General features: G+C 41.4%; 1 pseudogene; it reads right to left on the bottom strand.

Moving 5' to 3' along the window:
• Positions 1-13,754: 13,754 nt before the first annotated feature.
• On the bottom strand, positions 13,755-14,928 carry LOC132538301 (apolipoprotein L3-like; annotated as a pseudogene).
• Between the last annotated feature and the right edge of the window lie 1,727 nt (positions 14,929-16,655).

Raw genomic sequence — 16,655 nt, 5'->3', positions numbered from 1 at the left:
AATAGAAACCTATATTGTACAGGCATTTTCAAAAGAACTGGCATAAGACATGGAGGAACAAATAGGAGAGCAGCAAGAACCAGTGTGATGCCAAGGGGAGGCCTGAAGGGATGTTTCCTGCCTCAAAGGGAAGGGCCTATCAGGCGAAAAGGGCGTTTCCTACCTCTGGGGGCATCTCTTGCCTCTGGAGGCACCTCTTGCTTCTGGGGGTGTTTCATGCCTCAAAGGGCGTTTCCTGCCTCTGGGGCCAGGACCTAGTAAGGAGGGTTTTTTTTCCTCCTTTGGGGGGGCAGGGCCTGCAGGCAAGGGGGCGTGGACTATAGAATCACAAGGCAGCTGGCAAAGTTCATGGACTGCTGCAGTCAGTCTTTGAGAAACCCAGCAGCATAAAGGGAAGCTGCTGTAAAGTTGTGTAAAGTGTCCAAGAGGTGTACCAGTAAGTCCGATAGAAGTGTCAGTCCAAAGCAGATGACCATGGAAGAAATGCCAGGGGATAAAAAGCTGCATGTCCGTCTCGGTGGGGAAGGTCAGCCACCAGGATTCTGTTTTTCTGTAGAGAGTTAGCTTTGGAGTCTGTGAATCTGTTTCTTCAGGTAGTGCCAGGTCACATCATTGGTTTTGGGGGGGCTGCTGTAGTCATGCCATCTTGTGGGCGATGTCAGAGAACAGGGATCCAAATGGATTTTATATGAGCAGATGTTTTTTCATGTGAAGGCTTGATAGCTGTAATTTACTTACTTGTGAAACAAAACTTGTATCAGATTAGAAGTTTACTATAATTGATAGCTAGCTCCATTATAATTGGAAATCCTTTCTAGTATGATTTTAAGGTTGTTTAAACAGTTTAAAATCAATAAAATGTGGAAAGGTAAACAGAAGAACCTTGGTTAGATGCCTCAGGCATGAGAATCATTAGCAAAACCATTGTGCTTCTTACTCCACCCATACTCAGACAATTTTCAGGATTAAACGTTTCACATTTATAACAAGATGTAAAAAATATCAAAAGAGAAAAGAAACAATTTTTTGGACTGTTTCTGGATGTCTCTAGAAATCATGGCTGCGTCCAGCATTTTTTTTAAGTCAATTAAATTTCAGAATACTCACAGCAAAATGGGTCATACAAAAATTCAATCATTCAAATCATTTTCTTATGAAATGCAACTTGAACAAGATTATTTAGACCTATGTCACATCATGAGTCCCCGGAGGGTGTCTTAGTCCAAAAGGCTCGTCAATATTCCATTTAGGGTGATTCTGATGGTTCCTGCAGGATTGCAGGCATCCATCCCCAAAAACGTCTTCCCATAGAAGAAAGAATTGAATCAGGAGGGTAGAAATAACCACGTGTCTCTATTCTTGGGGACTGCCAGGGTACTGGAGAATGCTCTTAAAGTTAGAGTAGTCCTTCTTTGCGGGAAACATGCAAGAGGAAGTCCAGAAAGTCCCAGGGGATATCTCTGTGGATCTTCCAAGCTCTACAATCACGGTCATAAGGAACCAAAGTTCCCAGATAGGGAACCCAAGTGTGACCCAGAGCAAAATGTTCCAGAGACAGAGAAACTGTCTCATGACAAAAGAGTAGAGGCTTTGGGAAACCTCTTCATAAGTAGAAAGGCAGCCCATAGTGGATAGGTAGCCAAATTTACTTATCTGGGGGATGGGCAGGTTAGGCCCCACGTTGGGCGCCATATGCCAGTCCCTGTTCAAGGTGCCATATGCCGGGCTAGCTTCGTGGGTGGGAGAGAGAGACGACTAGGGACTCATGCTGAGTGGCACGCAGTTCAGTCTTTATTCATGTAGAACGCAGCAAAATCTAAGCTATCTCTAATCACAATCCTGTCCTTATATATCCTGAGGCGGAAGTGTCAGATCCTAAGAGGATGTACATAGAATAGGGGGTGGGGAGAAGGAAAAAGTGTGCAAAACAGTGAGGATTAAACCAATGCCCTGGAGGCAGGGCGGTGCTTAGTTAACAGTGGTTATGTAAATAGAATACAGTGTTAAGCAGGAGGGATTAAACCAATGAAACAGAAGGGGTCTTAGAAGCAGAATTTAGAAGCAGACCAACACTCAGGCCTTATTATTATGGAAAGGAAAATTAAAATCACAGTGAGATACTACCTCATGCCACTGAGAATGACCTACATGTAAAAGACTGGAAACAAGTATCAGTTGGGGAATGGAGAACAATAAACTCTGGTACAATATTGGTGGGAATACAAACTGGGGCTGTCCTTCTGAAGAGCAGTAGTGAGATCCCTTAAATAAATAAAATAAAACCACCATCAGATCCTGTAATGCCACTCCTAGCATTTATCCAAAGGCTATGGGAACACTAATTTGGAAGGATGTTGGCATCCTTTTGTTCATAGTAGCATTATTCACAATAGCCAAAATGTGGGATCAAGCTATCTCCCAATATAAGAATATTATTTAAAGAAAGTAACTATCAGGAGTTGGGCAGTAGCGCAGTGGGTTAAGCGCATGTGGCACAAAGCACAAGGACGGGCCTAAGGATCTGGGCTCAAGTCCCCTGATCTCCACCTGTGGGGGAGTTGCTTCATAAGCGGTGAAGCAGATCTGCAGGTGTCTTTTTTCCTCCTACACTCTCAATTTCTCTTTGTCAAATAAAAAAAACGTATCTTAAGAAAAAAGCTAATAATTAATAGCATTTGCTTTCCATTGCAAAAGGTTGATCAGAAGCTGTGTGTTAATTGATTTGTATAAGTTGTATGTACTCATTAAACAGTTCAAATGAAGAAAGCAATCACTTTATTATTTATTTAATTTTTATGTGATTTAATATTGATTTCCAGAATTATGAGCTGATAGGTGTACAGTTCCATACCATTCATACCACTAGAGTTCTACAGTAGTTCTCCCAAGGTCACAGATATGGGCTGGCTATATATTGCCTTTTTTTTTTCAGTGGTCCTGTATTGGAGGAAGATGGACCAGTGCTTGTTTCCCCAGCATTTAAAAAGTCCATCACACATTATCTCAACAAAGAATTGAGAAGAAAGCACGATTTTCAGGAATTTTAAACTTTATTCAGGAAAATTGAGAGCATTCACATGTTAGGCTGAGAAAGAGAATGAGAGAAGCCTCCTACTCACATCTTGATGGGAAGCCCATATAAGTAGAGACAGAAAGACAGAGAGAAGAGCAGAGCTCTCACCCATATGGTGACCTAGGCAGAGAGTGACCACACTCACAGGCCTAGCTTATAACATCCAAGCCTCCTCACCTTCAGCTTTCCAAGCCACACCTGTCACCACTCCCATTTCCTGGATGGTACCCTTCAGGTACCTCCTGTCCTTCAACAGTTGGTCCTTCACTTCCATTCTAAGTCACCTATTACTGATTCCAAGTGTCCTTCTATTTTCCTCCTCTCTCAGAAAAAAGGAACAGTGCCTGGCTGCCTCTGTTGTTTTCCAGATTTGCTTCATTTTCATTGATAATATTTTATCTCAAGAGTCTGGAGACACAACACCTAGACACCTGGAGATGGAAGAATGTCAGGTGTGCCCCTGATCAGAACTCAAGGCAGAGTATTTATTGAATATTTATTCAGTATTTATTGATAAAGGTATCAAAAGGAACAGAAAGGTCAAAGATGCTTTCAGATAAACACAATAAATAAACAATTTATTTTAGGTAAACAATTGTCAAAGTACAAATTAATTTCAAGGTATAAGAGACCTCAAGAATGTGCTAAACCTTGATTACAGTAGTTTCTGTCTGAATGTCATTAGTCAGGTGCACTTCTTTGATGACTCAAGAAATCTTTACGTCACTCAATTGTGCCCAAACCCCATGTCCTTCAGTGAAGGAGCCAGAGTTACAGATACGTATTTTGTATAATCTCAAGGTCTGTGGGGTACCATTATAACTCTCTGACAACTCTTCATACTTCTGTATTAAAGAAGAAAGAGTTGTAACAAAAAGGAATGCCTGGGGCCTTACTTATTGGGTACCTGTTAACCAGACATGTTTTGTAAACACAAAGGCTTTAAGTAAAATCAATAGGATTTCTATTAACGACAAATATCATGAAATCTGGAATCAGAAAACTTCAATACTACCCCAACATCAGTTGTCTCTGCCTCAACCTATCTGCCTCTTACCTTAAAGTCTGGATATCTATTTGCTGAGCACTTCTGTAGAACTGTATTATTCATTTTCTGTCAATCAGACACAGGGAGATATCAGTGGGTGGGTTATTAGGGGCCTAGAGATTATAAGGGAGGGTGGGAGAAGGATGTCTGATTGACTTTCTTTTTTAGTGGTTCACAGTACAGGTTAGTTTACTACCTAGACAATCAATGGAGTAGCTGGTTGAAATCAGAAGCACAAATTAATGCAGTTGTAACAGCACATGAACAAAAAAAATCTAAATCCTATGTGACATCAAATATTATCAAGTGACACTAATAATAGTCCTAGCTTGACATCTAATCTTTCTTGTCCTTCTGTTCTCTGACATTCTAGGTCTGACCCTAAACCTTGTCTGAACCTCACTCAGGTGTTGCCAATTTTTTTCAGCTCAGACTATGTCCAGAGACTTCACATGTGGAATGACAACCCTTCAGCTTCATTACTCGGGTGAGACCTTTCCTTTCATAGCATTCTCTAATTCCATCCCAGGTGGATCACTTTCTAACAAAGTCCCAAAACCTAGATATACACCAGGCTCTGTGAGAGAGAGCATATGTTCACACGTATCCATAAGCAAGTGCAAAATATATACCTGAAAGCAGAAGTACACTAGAGTTTGCAGTGAGCACACCCCCGCCCCCAACACTTCCTCTCCACTATTGCAGCCTTTGGGTTCATGATTGCTCAACAATTTGTTTGGCTTTGTATGTTAACGTTCTTTTCAGCCACCAGGTTCCAAATGCGATCAGGCTTCCCTGGACTGAGGACTCCACGAATGCATCCTGGAACTCTGCTTCCCCAGAGACCCACCCTATTAGGGAAAGAGAGAGGCAGACTGGGAGTATGGACTGACCAGTCAACGTTCATGTTCAGCGGGGAAGCAATTACAGAAGCCAGACCTTCCACCTTCTGCAACCCACAATGACCCTGGGTCCATGCTCCCAGAGGGATAGAGAATAGGAAAGCTATCAGGGGAGGGGATGGGATATGGAGATTGGGTGGTGGGAATTGTGTGGAGTTGTACCCCTTCTACCTTATGGTTTTGTTAATTTATCCTTTCTTATATAAAAAATAAATTAAAAATAAAAAAGAATTTATATTACAAAATTTTAATTACAAATTTTTAATCATTTTATTGTGCAGTTAATAGTTTGCAATGAGGTTGTTGACCTATGGGTACAACTTCTCATAACCCCATGAAATATTTCTGTAGAACACTTTCAGAACACCACAACTTAGGTCCATTTACATCATCATGCAACAAGACCCCAAGATTTTCTTCACCCTGCTCCTCACTTTATATTAATTGTTTTTACTTATTTATTAATGAGAGGGAGAGTATCAGTCTGGCCTATGCAATGCTGGGGATCAAACGCAGGGCCAATGCCTAAGAGACCAACCCTTTATCGTTGCACCATATATAGTACACTATCTAGAGAGCACTGAGTGTACCCTTTGTCTAACTTGCTCATTGGACAAGTTCCTGAAGACCATCAGCAGGACCCTGTTTTTCTCTGCTAGACCTTGTAAGATAAAGCTATGATAAAGCCACTGGCATCAAGAACAAAATGCTGTCAGTCCATGCAGATACATAAAGGCAACCTCATCTCACCTTACAGAAACTCAACATTGTTCTCAGAGGTCAGCAGAGGATGCCAGACTACCCCCAACTGCCAAGTCTTTGTATCACCTATTTACTTGTCTGCCTCACCTATCTTGATTGAGGTAAGAAATATCACTAGGTAACTAGTCATCTGAAATTGCCTCATAACTTCCTTGTCTTTTCAGAAAAAAACCTCTTAGACTATTTAATATTGTAACTTATTGTTCTTTGAAAAATCTTTATTGTTATTATTAACTTATTGGATAGAGACAGCTAGAAATTGAGAGAGAAGGGGGTGGTGGAGAGGGATAGAGACAGAGAGACATCTGCAGGGGGGGACCAGGGACTCAAACCCGGGTCTTTGCTCATTGTAACATGTTTGCTCAACCAGGTGTGCCACCACCTTGCCCTGAATTTATTGTTCTGAAGGTAGAAGTTCCTACTTTGAAGATCAAAACCTTTGTGATAAACTAAATTGTCGTCAAAGTTTGGGGCTCCAGTATGCCGGGCTAGCTTTGCGGCGGTAGACAGAGCCCCGGGGACACATGGCTGAGCAGAGAATACAGTTTAATCTTTATTCACGAGCGAACAGTTCAAAAACTGATCTAAACTAATCACCACACCAATCTGTTCTGCATCTTTCTCTGGCAGCTGCAGGAATTCAAGAAGTACGTAGAGTAAGGGTAGAGTAAGGGGCGGGGAGAAGGAAGAAGTGGGGAAACTAGCAAGGGCTAAACCAAATCTCCCGGAGATGGGGGGAGTGAGACCAAACCAATGTACCATGTAAATAGACCACAATGTCAAGCAATGTAACAGAAGCAGAACTAGATCCCAGAGGCAGAACTAGAAGCATACCAACAGTAAATTTTCAGCTTTTTAGAATTCTGGAGGGTCGGGGCAGTTTGGTGTTCATGCATCTCTTGTTCTACTGTCTCTCTGGATCATGTCTACACATCCCACACTGGGTATGGGAACCTTTTCTTCACTTCTAAACAGCCAACATTTCATGACACAGGTGAACTATGTTTAGCTGCAGTTCAGTTATATTTTGGCTTTTTCTGTCTTCATTAGAAGATCTTTCTGGACAACAATAAGACTGAGTCAGATATGTAAAGTATCTCACACTGCTTTAATATACCTTTGATGCTTCTTGAAATACTTGAGAATTTGCATATATTTCTCCATGTCTCCTTTTCTCAGCCATACTATGTTTATATGAGGGGAAAGAAGGGAAGAACCACAGAAAACCACACTCCCAGCTAAAACTTGAATGCCCAACCCTTGAGCAGGACATTCCAAGTCTCCCTCCTTCCCCAGAGTTACTAGGCCCAGGTCTGATGTTGACAGGTTGTCCTCCAGCAAATTTCCCATTAAATTTATCACTGTTGCTAGGAGCCTTGGAAGCAGAGAGAGGTCCTCTCCTGACTGTACTGGAGGATTATTTGAAACAATGCACAGAAATGTCTTGCTCCTTTTGGCTATGGTATATGACCATTGAGTATTTACACCTGAACCAAAAAAGATAAAATACCCAGAAGTGAATCTAACAAAAGAAGTGAAGGAAGGACCTTTACAGTGAAAGAAATAGATGGTGACACCAATATATGGAAGAATATTCCTTGTTCATGGATTGAAAAAATAAATATTATTAAAATAGCTGAAGGAAATATGCTGAGGCCTGAGTCCCCCACTCACACAGAAAGCACTTATCTTTCTCAAACAGAGAAAGAGAGAGAGAAAGAGAGAGAGAGAAGATAGAGAGAGAACATGCTTAAGACCAGGCAGATTCTTCACCCATACAGGAAGAACATATCTTGCCCCTGCGTGCATTGGACACATATCTGAGAGACAAACATCTGAGAGGCTTCCTCAGGATCGCCAGTCTTCCCACACTGCTAAAAATATCCCTGAACCAAGACTATAAAAATCTTTCAGCTTCCTCAAGGTGGGCTCTCAAGCTTTCCTGGCTACTATAGCCAGATAGAGTGGCTTCTCATAATCTGTTTGATTAAATCTTCCTTTTGTCTACCTACCCAACTTGTCTATATCATATAGCTTCTTGCATTTTTAACATTGGCCTTCCAAACAACAGTCTAGAGATTCAGTGTAATCCTTATCAAAACCCCCATGACATTTTTCAAGGAAATTGAACAAATTGTCCTAAAAGTCATGTGGAAATACAAAACTAAAATAGCCAAAATGCTCCTGAGAATAAAGAGAAAAAAGTGGAGGTATCATTTTTTTTGGAAGAGATAGAGAGACAAAGAGAGAAGGGAGACAGAAAGTTGAGCAATATCACAGAACTGATCCACCATCCATGGAATTTCTGCCTGGTACTATGGTATTCCATATTGTGCCAGTGCTCAGAACTGGGACTCCCTGACTTCAGTTTATACTACAAAACAATAGTAATTAAAACAGTGTGGTATTGAAACAACAAATGGGCACACAGACCAATGGAAGAGAGAGGCTAGAAATAAACCCACACATATATATACACCATATATGTGATCAAGGGACCAAAACCATTCAATTGACAAAAGAAGTCCTCTTTAACAAATGGGAAAACTAGTCAGCCACATGTGGAAAGATGAAACTAGATCATCGCATGACACCATAAGTAGCTCAAAAAGAACCAAAGACATGGACATTAGACTTGAAGCTATAAAATATATAGAAGAGAAGAAAACATTTGTGAAACACTATAAAATCATAGCAGCAACAACACTCAACCCCTCAGGAAATTGAAACTAAAACAAGATTAAATAAATGCATGTTATTACCATTATTCTTTTCTTTTTTAATTTTTTGAATAATTTTTATTTATAAAAAGGAAACACTGACAAAAACCATAGTATAAGAGGAGTACAACTCCACACAATTCCCATCACAAGAACGCCATATCTCATCCTCTCTCTGATAGCTTTTCTATTCTTTATCCCTCTGGGAGTATGGACCCAGGGTCATTAGGGGGTGCAAAAGGTGGAAGGTCTGACTTCTGTCATTGCTTCCCTGTTGAACATGGGCATTGACAGGTTGGTCCATATTCCCAGCCTGTCTTTCTCTTTCCCTAGTGGGGCAGAGCTCGGGGGAAGCAGAGCACCAGGACATATTGTTGGGGTTGTCTGCCCAGGGAAGTCTGGTTGGCATCACGGTATCATCTGGAACCTGGTAGTTGAAAGAAGAGTTAACATATAAAGCCAAACAAATTGTTGACTAATCATGAACCTAAAGGCAGGAATAGTGCAGATGAAGATTTGGGAGTCTGTTTTGTAGAGTATTTTATTTTCTTTGTTGTCACTGGAACTTGACCACTCTGGGATGACTTTTTAAGACAGAGGAGAGAGAGAGAGTGAGTGAGAGAGAGAGAGAGAGTGTGTGTGTGTGTGTGTGTGTGTGTGTGTGAGAGAGAGAGAGAGAGAGAGAGAGAGAGAGAGGGAGGAGAGGGAGGAGAGGGAGAGAGAGACTTTAGCATCAAAGCTAGCTTTAAAGCAATGAACTTTTAACTGTGGTCTTTCCAGTGAGAAAGCAGATGGGTACTTGAGTATTCTAAAACTCTCTATATTTTCTCTGGAAATTCAACCATAATGACTCAGAGAAAAGTGTGTTGATGTGTGCCTGAATGATTCACTGACTCATTGTCTGAAACATTCAGTACTCAAGTAAAATCTAGGCAAGAATAGGAACTATACATGACTTATGAGAAATTGGCCAAGAAGTGAAACAGAATACATTGTGAAACAAAGCCTCTTGCTTCCTAGTCTACTTCCTACCCCAAGAAACATTGATATTCATATGCTACAACATAAAAATATAAAATTAAAGGACACTGAAGTAAGTCTATACAGTATGAAAGTATTTGTTGGAAGCTTCCCTCCTCTTTTTGTAGATACAATGTTTTGTGGACATTCAAAGAAGGTCCTGGCACAGGGATAGGTGAGAGCTCACCTGCAAAAGCATAGACCTTACCACACATAAAGTCCAAGTTCTGAGCACTGGCACTACATGGAATACCTAAGTACAAGGCAGAAATTCCATGGATGGTGGATCAGTGCTGTGATATTGCTCAACTTTCTGTCTCCCTTCTCTCTTTGTCTCTATCTCTTCCAAAAAAAAAATAACAATAGTTTGGGAGCAGTGAAATAACATATATGTGAAGCTTAGCACCAATAAGTAAAAAGGTCTTGGAAGATTCATGGGTAAACAAATCAAAAACATGTTATTTTATTTTTTTAATTTTTATTTGGAGGAATTAATGGGATACAGAAATACAGTTGTTGATACATGTGTAAAATTTCTCTATTTTTTGCAAAACACTCTCACCCCTAGCCTAGGTTCTCCTCCACCATCATGTACCTAGAACTGAAAGCAACCCCATTTCCTAGAGTCCATTGCTTTGTGGCAATACACCAAAACAAGTCCAAGCAAGAACATGTTATTATATCAATTTTATTTCTCCCCTTCTGAAGGTTCAGAAATGCTATGTCTTTTGACTACAACATGTTTGGGCTTGCTATGTGGCAAGTTCCATGACCCCTCTTGGCATGTTTCATGTTTTCATTTATCTTTTATTTTATTTTATTTATAAAAAGGAAACACTGACAAAACTATAAGACAAGAAGGGCACAACTCCACACAATTACTACCACCAGAACTCCATATCCCACCCCCCCCCCCACCCCTTTAGCTTTCCTGTTCTTTAACCCTCTGGGTGTATGGAACCAAGGTCATTGTAGGATGCATAAGGTGAAAGGTCTGACTTCTGTAATTGATTCTCCAGTGAACATGGGAGTTGATAGATCGATTCATACTCCCAGCCTGTCTCTTTCTTTCCCTAGTGGGGTGGGGCTCTGGGGAGCTCCAGGACACATTGGTGGGGGTGTCTGTCCAGGGAAGTCTGGTTGGCATGATGCTAGCTAGTCTGGTGGCTGAAAAGAGAGTTAACATATAAAGCCAAAAAATATGTTGACTAATCATGAACCTAAAGGCTGGTGAAGAGTTAGGGTGGGGGGGGGTCCTCTATTTTGTAGATAGCTAGTAGACATATTTTAGTTATATTCCAAAAGGCCTGTGGCTATACTAGTTTTTTTTTTTTCTTTCCCCTGAGCCTGAAATCTGATATGCAGGTGGATCCAAGTTATTGTCTGGGGAAATGATGTTATGGCTGGAAAAAGGACCAGAAAGCTGGATCAGGGAAAAGAGTAGCTCCCTAATATGGGAAAGGGGTATAAATATTTTTGACTGTAAAACCTATTGATCTGATCTAATCTGATCTGGGGCCCACATTCAGCTTAGGAGCCTATCTGGCCTCTGTATTCCTGTAGATTCGATCTCACATTCTGTGGTCATGAGTAGGAAATGTGCCAAGCTGCCCCAATTTCAAGACCCATCTTCCTAGAGTATGTTGTCCAGCCTCCCTTTGGAGGATGGAACATTCTCTACTGTTGTTGATGCAAGTTGAAGGCAAGGTCCTATGTGGGGCCCACAAAGGGGTCTGTTTTGTTGTTACTGATAGAGATGACCAGTAACAATGGAGAGAGGGATTTATTTGAGGTCTAGGCCCATCATGTCTGTTTGGAAATCTCAGGACTCCCTGAATAGGGCCCCAGCTGATGGGGTGGCCTGATAGTGTCATCGTTAAAGTATGCCAGTCTCTTGCCCTTATTCAGCTTTTGCAGTCCTTGCTTTGCTAAGGTTAGCTTTGGAGTGAGTGAGGGAAGTGTAATAGGAAGTAGGTGAAGAGGATATCTAAGTCTAATTAGATACTATTTTATTATGAACTTTATACTGACTCACTGCAGACTATTGTGTATTTTTACTTTCAGGTATATATTTTGCCCTAATTAATGGATATAAGTGAACATATGCCCTATCTCATGAGGCCTGGTGTATATATAGGTTTTGGGACTTTGTTAGGAAGTGAACAACCTGAAATGGAATTAGAGAATCCTTATGAAAGGAAAGGTCTCACCTGAGTAATGAGGCTGAAGGGTTGACATTCCATGCTTGATGTCTCTGGACACAATCTGAAGTGAAGCATGCTGAGGTGGTACTCTTTGCATTTATGTTTCTTTTTATCTAACTATCTACTACTCCAAGATAGTATTTGGAATTTTATTGATCTATCACTGCTCTCCCAGGGCACCCTGAACCTAAGGAGCACTAACGATCTGTCAAATGTCCCATCCACTCTAATGTCAGAACAACCACCCTTACCATCATTACAAACAGTGGCATGATCATCATTGTCATTGCCAATATCATCATTTCCACCATCACAATTATCATTACCAAGAAGTCTGCTTTTTGGTAAATGCATAGGCAGGATGAGGGGCCACCACCAGGGAAAGATTCCTTCTCGCTGGGATGCCAATGTTGGGGGGTGGTGGTCAACAGAAGAGGTAGCGTTATCTTTCCCATACCAATTATTGAGTATATAATTGTTCTGAATCGCTCTGAAAGTTTAACACACCAAAATTAAGAATACTGCCAACTATAGCACAAGACATTACTCTGATGGGGGGTGCCTCCTATTTCCAAATCAGTTTTGACTGATTTGATGATCTCTTTTTTAAAAAAGAAGTTTGGGTAACACAAACCAGGAGCATTCAATGTTCACTGGGTTAGGGTGCAGGAAGGATGAACAACAGCAACCTGGGCATTGCTTCTCTTTTGTCTAGAATCAAAATGAATCCACCACCCCCAAAAGGTGAAGGAAGATAGAAAGTACACCACTTCCCTCAACTAAAGAGAGAAAGTAGTCCACCGTCCCCTCCCACCCCCCCAAAAAAAGAGCTCAAATGCCACATGCCCTTCCACCCTAGCTGGTTGACAGAGTCACATCTGGGAGAAGCCCACTTCAGAGAAGGAATCTTCCTGGAATAAGATGTACCATAATAAGGGGAATAATATTCTTGATAGAAATGACTGAGAGGATGAACTGTGAAAAACAACTCCAGAACCACCCTATGAAAATTGTAAACAATCCTTTTTGTCAGAAATTGCCAAACAATATTTCCCAAACAAACCCAATGGAGATTTTATGATAGAATTGCAAAGGGCTGAGCTGTTAGCTCCTTGGCCTACCAAGCACCCAGACCCCAACCCTACAAGAATAAGAAAACTATTAACAGAAAGATAGTTCCCACAGCACAGGGATTCCCCCCCCCCCATAGACAACTTACAAGTTTAATGGGAAACTCTGGTATCCACCTAGGTCTAGAGGGTTACAGAGAGTTACTGACACTCTATTGCCCTACACAGGAACATCTGATGAGAAAGGCATTCACTGGGTAAATATTAACGAAGTAAGAACAATGTATTCTCAGCTAGGGTTCATGGAAAGATTGGCTCAACAAGGTCCATCTTGGTGCATACGCACTAAGGAACAAAAACAAGCTATAACTAAGCAGTTAAACCATTATTACAGAAAATGTTGCCCGGAATGAGTACGCACTAAGGAGGATATAGAAACATGCTTTGTCACAATATAATATGTTTATTACCTTTTTTAAAAGAAATTATAGGAAACTTTTAAAATGTTACTTTCATTTTACTGTAACTCTTGCTACAAACACCTGTATTGCAAAGTATAAAAAAGGCTTGCTTGCTTGAATAAATCAGAGGACATCAGACCTCGGTGTCTTGTCTCATTCCTCTCTCTGCCGCTCCTCTGTTACACCTTCAGGGACTCCTGATCGCCACAGCTGGACTGCGGCACTCAAAAGCACAGAAAACCAAGCTTGCAATACTTGCCATCAATCAGCGTGGCTTCCCAAAGGCGTTTGACAACCAATGGGCGGCAGAGAAAGAGAGAGAGAGAAGGAGAGAGAACTTTTGCAGGGCAGGGTCAGCTGGGTGTGTGTGCGCCCACTCGCCAGCCTGAGTCGAAACCCGAGCAGATTCCAGCTAATAAGGAGCCATGCCGCCGCCCCCCCCCCCCCCCCCGCCCCAATAAAGTGGCAGTAAAGTATCTATGCATGCTCCCAACTTGGCTACCATAACAAGTCCGGAGCCACAGCTCAGTCCCCCTCCTGTAGGCCAAAAAACTAGAAGCCAACTCTCTGGGTCGTGCTTGCGGCCAAGCCTCGTTACTGAAGCGAGGCGACTGGTACAAGCCCCAAGTATATTTCTATTAGTATCCAGTTCCATAAACTTTATCTCACCGTCAAGGAACTTCAGCACCACCCCCCTTACAGAAGTTTCTGATCCCTGTATTCTTGGAGGGGGGTAGGGTGGGGGACACAGAGTCAGGCCATCTGCAGATACTCATTGATCTCCTTGAGAACTTTCTCCAGTTTCTTTGCCTGCTGCCTCTTATTTTTAGCTGACTCGATCTTGGCCCCTTTATGCAAGTCAACTGAGTCTTTCACAAGACTGGCTATATCCAAGAGAATAAAGAAGCCTGCAGTTCCTATGCCAAATATCTGGACTCCTTTGCTCATAGCCAGGGCAGTGCCTCTAAAGGTTCCCTGCACCAGCAAGCCATTTTGGGTGGGAACTCTTCCAGTACGGACAAGGTGTGCGGCTAACTTAGGGTTGACTTTGGCCAAATTTATGATATTGACATTTTTCATAATTCCATCTATTCTTTTAAAAATATTATTTCCTAATGATAGAATTTTGGGTGCACACTTATGTAGAAAGCTTTTGACCTCCTCCCCTGTGTTGATTCTATCAGATTCCAGGCGCTTGGCTCGAGTCTCTACTAAAGACATGATTAATTGCTCTGCAATGCTGGTAGATAGTTTGGTCACAGCAGATGCTGTTCCAAGTCCCAGGCCAGTTACTGATAGCACCAGACTGACCCCTGCTGTCACAGGTGCTAGGGCTATACCAACAATAGTCAGGATGCCAGACACAATGCCAGTGGAGCAGGCCACCACATTGGAGATGGTGCATTTCTTGTGTACCTTGTCTGGCTTGTCTGCAAGGGCATGCAACTATGCTATGAGATATTCAAGATTCATTTCCATGTGAGGAAACTCTTTCAGAAATATCTCCCTATATTTCTGCTCTTTTTGGAGCAAGTCTTTGTCCTCCATGTCATCCATGTCTCCTTTGTGTTCATTTGTTTTCCATGTCTTTTACAAGCTCACTGTCTTCCATGTTCTTTTTGTGTTCCATGTCTTCTGTATCTTCTCCCAGATTTCTCAGACCTTCTTTCTCCCTATATCAAGAAGGCAGGTGATCAACACAGGCAATTTGCTTCTTTTTAAAATAGGCTCAGTGGGGTCTATTTTGCATAAGTCATAGAACTTTTACCATGAATCAAATAGAAAAGGAAATGTATTTAGCAAAATGTTCTACTAATATGTATATTTTATACATTGCAAATGTGCCATAGTAGTTATTAAATCATATACAAATAAGCAAAAGTCATCTTCGAATGTCCTTAAGTAATAAGTATTAGATAAAGATACTATCTTACTCAGTGTTATCACAACAGCATGTGTTTGTAGAATGGAAATACTGTAGAGAAACAACAAAGAGGTAAATCAAGAACTGTCTCACTTAGAGAATCTTAGGATTTTGTGAAGAATTAGCTTACCCAAAACCAGATCGGTTATTGCCCTGGGCTGCAGAAGTGTGATTGCTAGTCACTTAGAATGTTCTCATTGATTAGAATGTTTTTATTTGTCTGAGCCTTTGACCACTGGATAATCAAACAATGTGATATATGATAGGGGATGGGGGTGGTGTGTTCTGACCTCTAGGAGGGGCTGAAGGCTTTGTGGGCAGCATGTAACTGAATCCCAGTGAAATTCTACACATAGAGGATAGGTTGAGAAGTCTTTGCCCTTAAGCAAAACTTACACTTGGTCTTTGAAACCTTGTTTTAGGTTCATCTTTTATCTTGACTGTTCCTTTTCTGTCTTTGCTGCAATATATTTCCCAGTCTTAAAGAAGCTTACTATGTTGGGCAGTAATACATAAACATTACTCTAGTGCCCCATCAATGTCAACAACTGATCAAACTCCTATTCCCAAATTTTGATACACGAATCCTTGATCTGTCTTTAAAAAACTCTTCTTTAGTTTCTTTAGCAAGAATATTACTATTCTTAAAAGGAGACATGTGTTTACTTAATGAGAGAAAGCAGGAGTGACAAAGCATCCCTCCGTCATGCAAGGTGCTGGGGCTCAAACATGGGGATGGAACCTGAGGTCTCATGCAAGTAATTTCTGTTCCCTGCTGCTGAGTCATCTCCAGCAAAACCCTCCTTTTCCTGATGTGTCTATTACTTTTCCATCAGTCCATACCTCTATTCTATTGTTAGCTATATATTTCTCATATCTTTGCTCTGTTTGGCTCTCTCTCTCTCTCTCTCTCTGGTCTTGACAGTAATCAAAATGACTCTGAATAAGGACTTTTTCTTCCTCCTCCTCCTCCTCCTCCTCCTCCTCCTCCTCCTCCTCCTCCTCCTCCTCCTCCTCTTCTTCTTCTTCTTCTTCTTCTTCTCCTTCTCCTTCTCCTTCTCCTTCTCCTCCTTCTTCTTGTTCTCCTTCTTCTTTCTTCTTCTCCTCCTCCTCCTCTTCCTCCTCCTCCTCCTTCTTATTCTTCTGCTTCTTTTTCTTTTACCAGAGCACTGCTCAGCTCTGCCTATGGTGGTGTGGGGGATTGAACCGGGGACTTTGGAGCCTCAGGCATGATAGTCTCTTTGCATTATGATATCTACCCCCACTTCTGTGTGGTTTTAACAAGAGTTGGAATCATTTTTTTCTCCTTTAACTTGGCTACCTCCCTTGGTTGGCAACTATATTCACTTTATCCTACACAGAATATAAGACAGTAATGCCACCTGGAAGTGTCATATTTGAAATCCTTCTGGACTCTGCATCTCCCACTTCAATGATCAGACCCTGAATTTGATATCTGTAATAAACTCTG

The sequence above is a fragment of the Erinaceus europaeus genome, chromosome 4 (genome assembly GCF_950295315.1).
Source record: "Erinaceus europaeus chromosome 4, mEriEur2.1, whole genome shotgun sequence".
NCBI classification, from domain to species: Eukaryota; Metazoa; Chordata; class Mammalia; order Eulipotyphla; family Erinaceidae; genus Erinaceus; species Erinaceus europaeus.
This window is presented reverse-complemented; position numbering and strand designations above follow the sequence as displayed.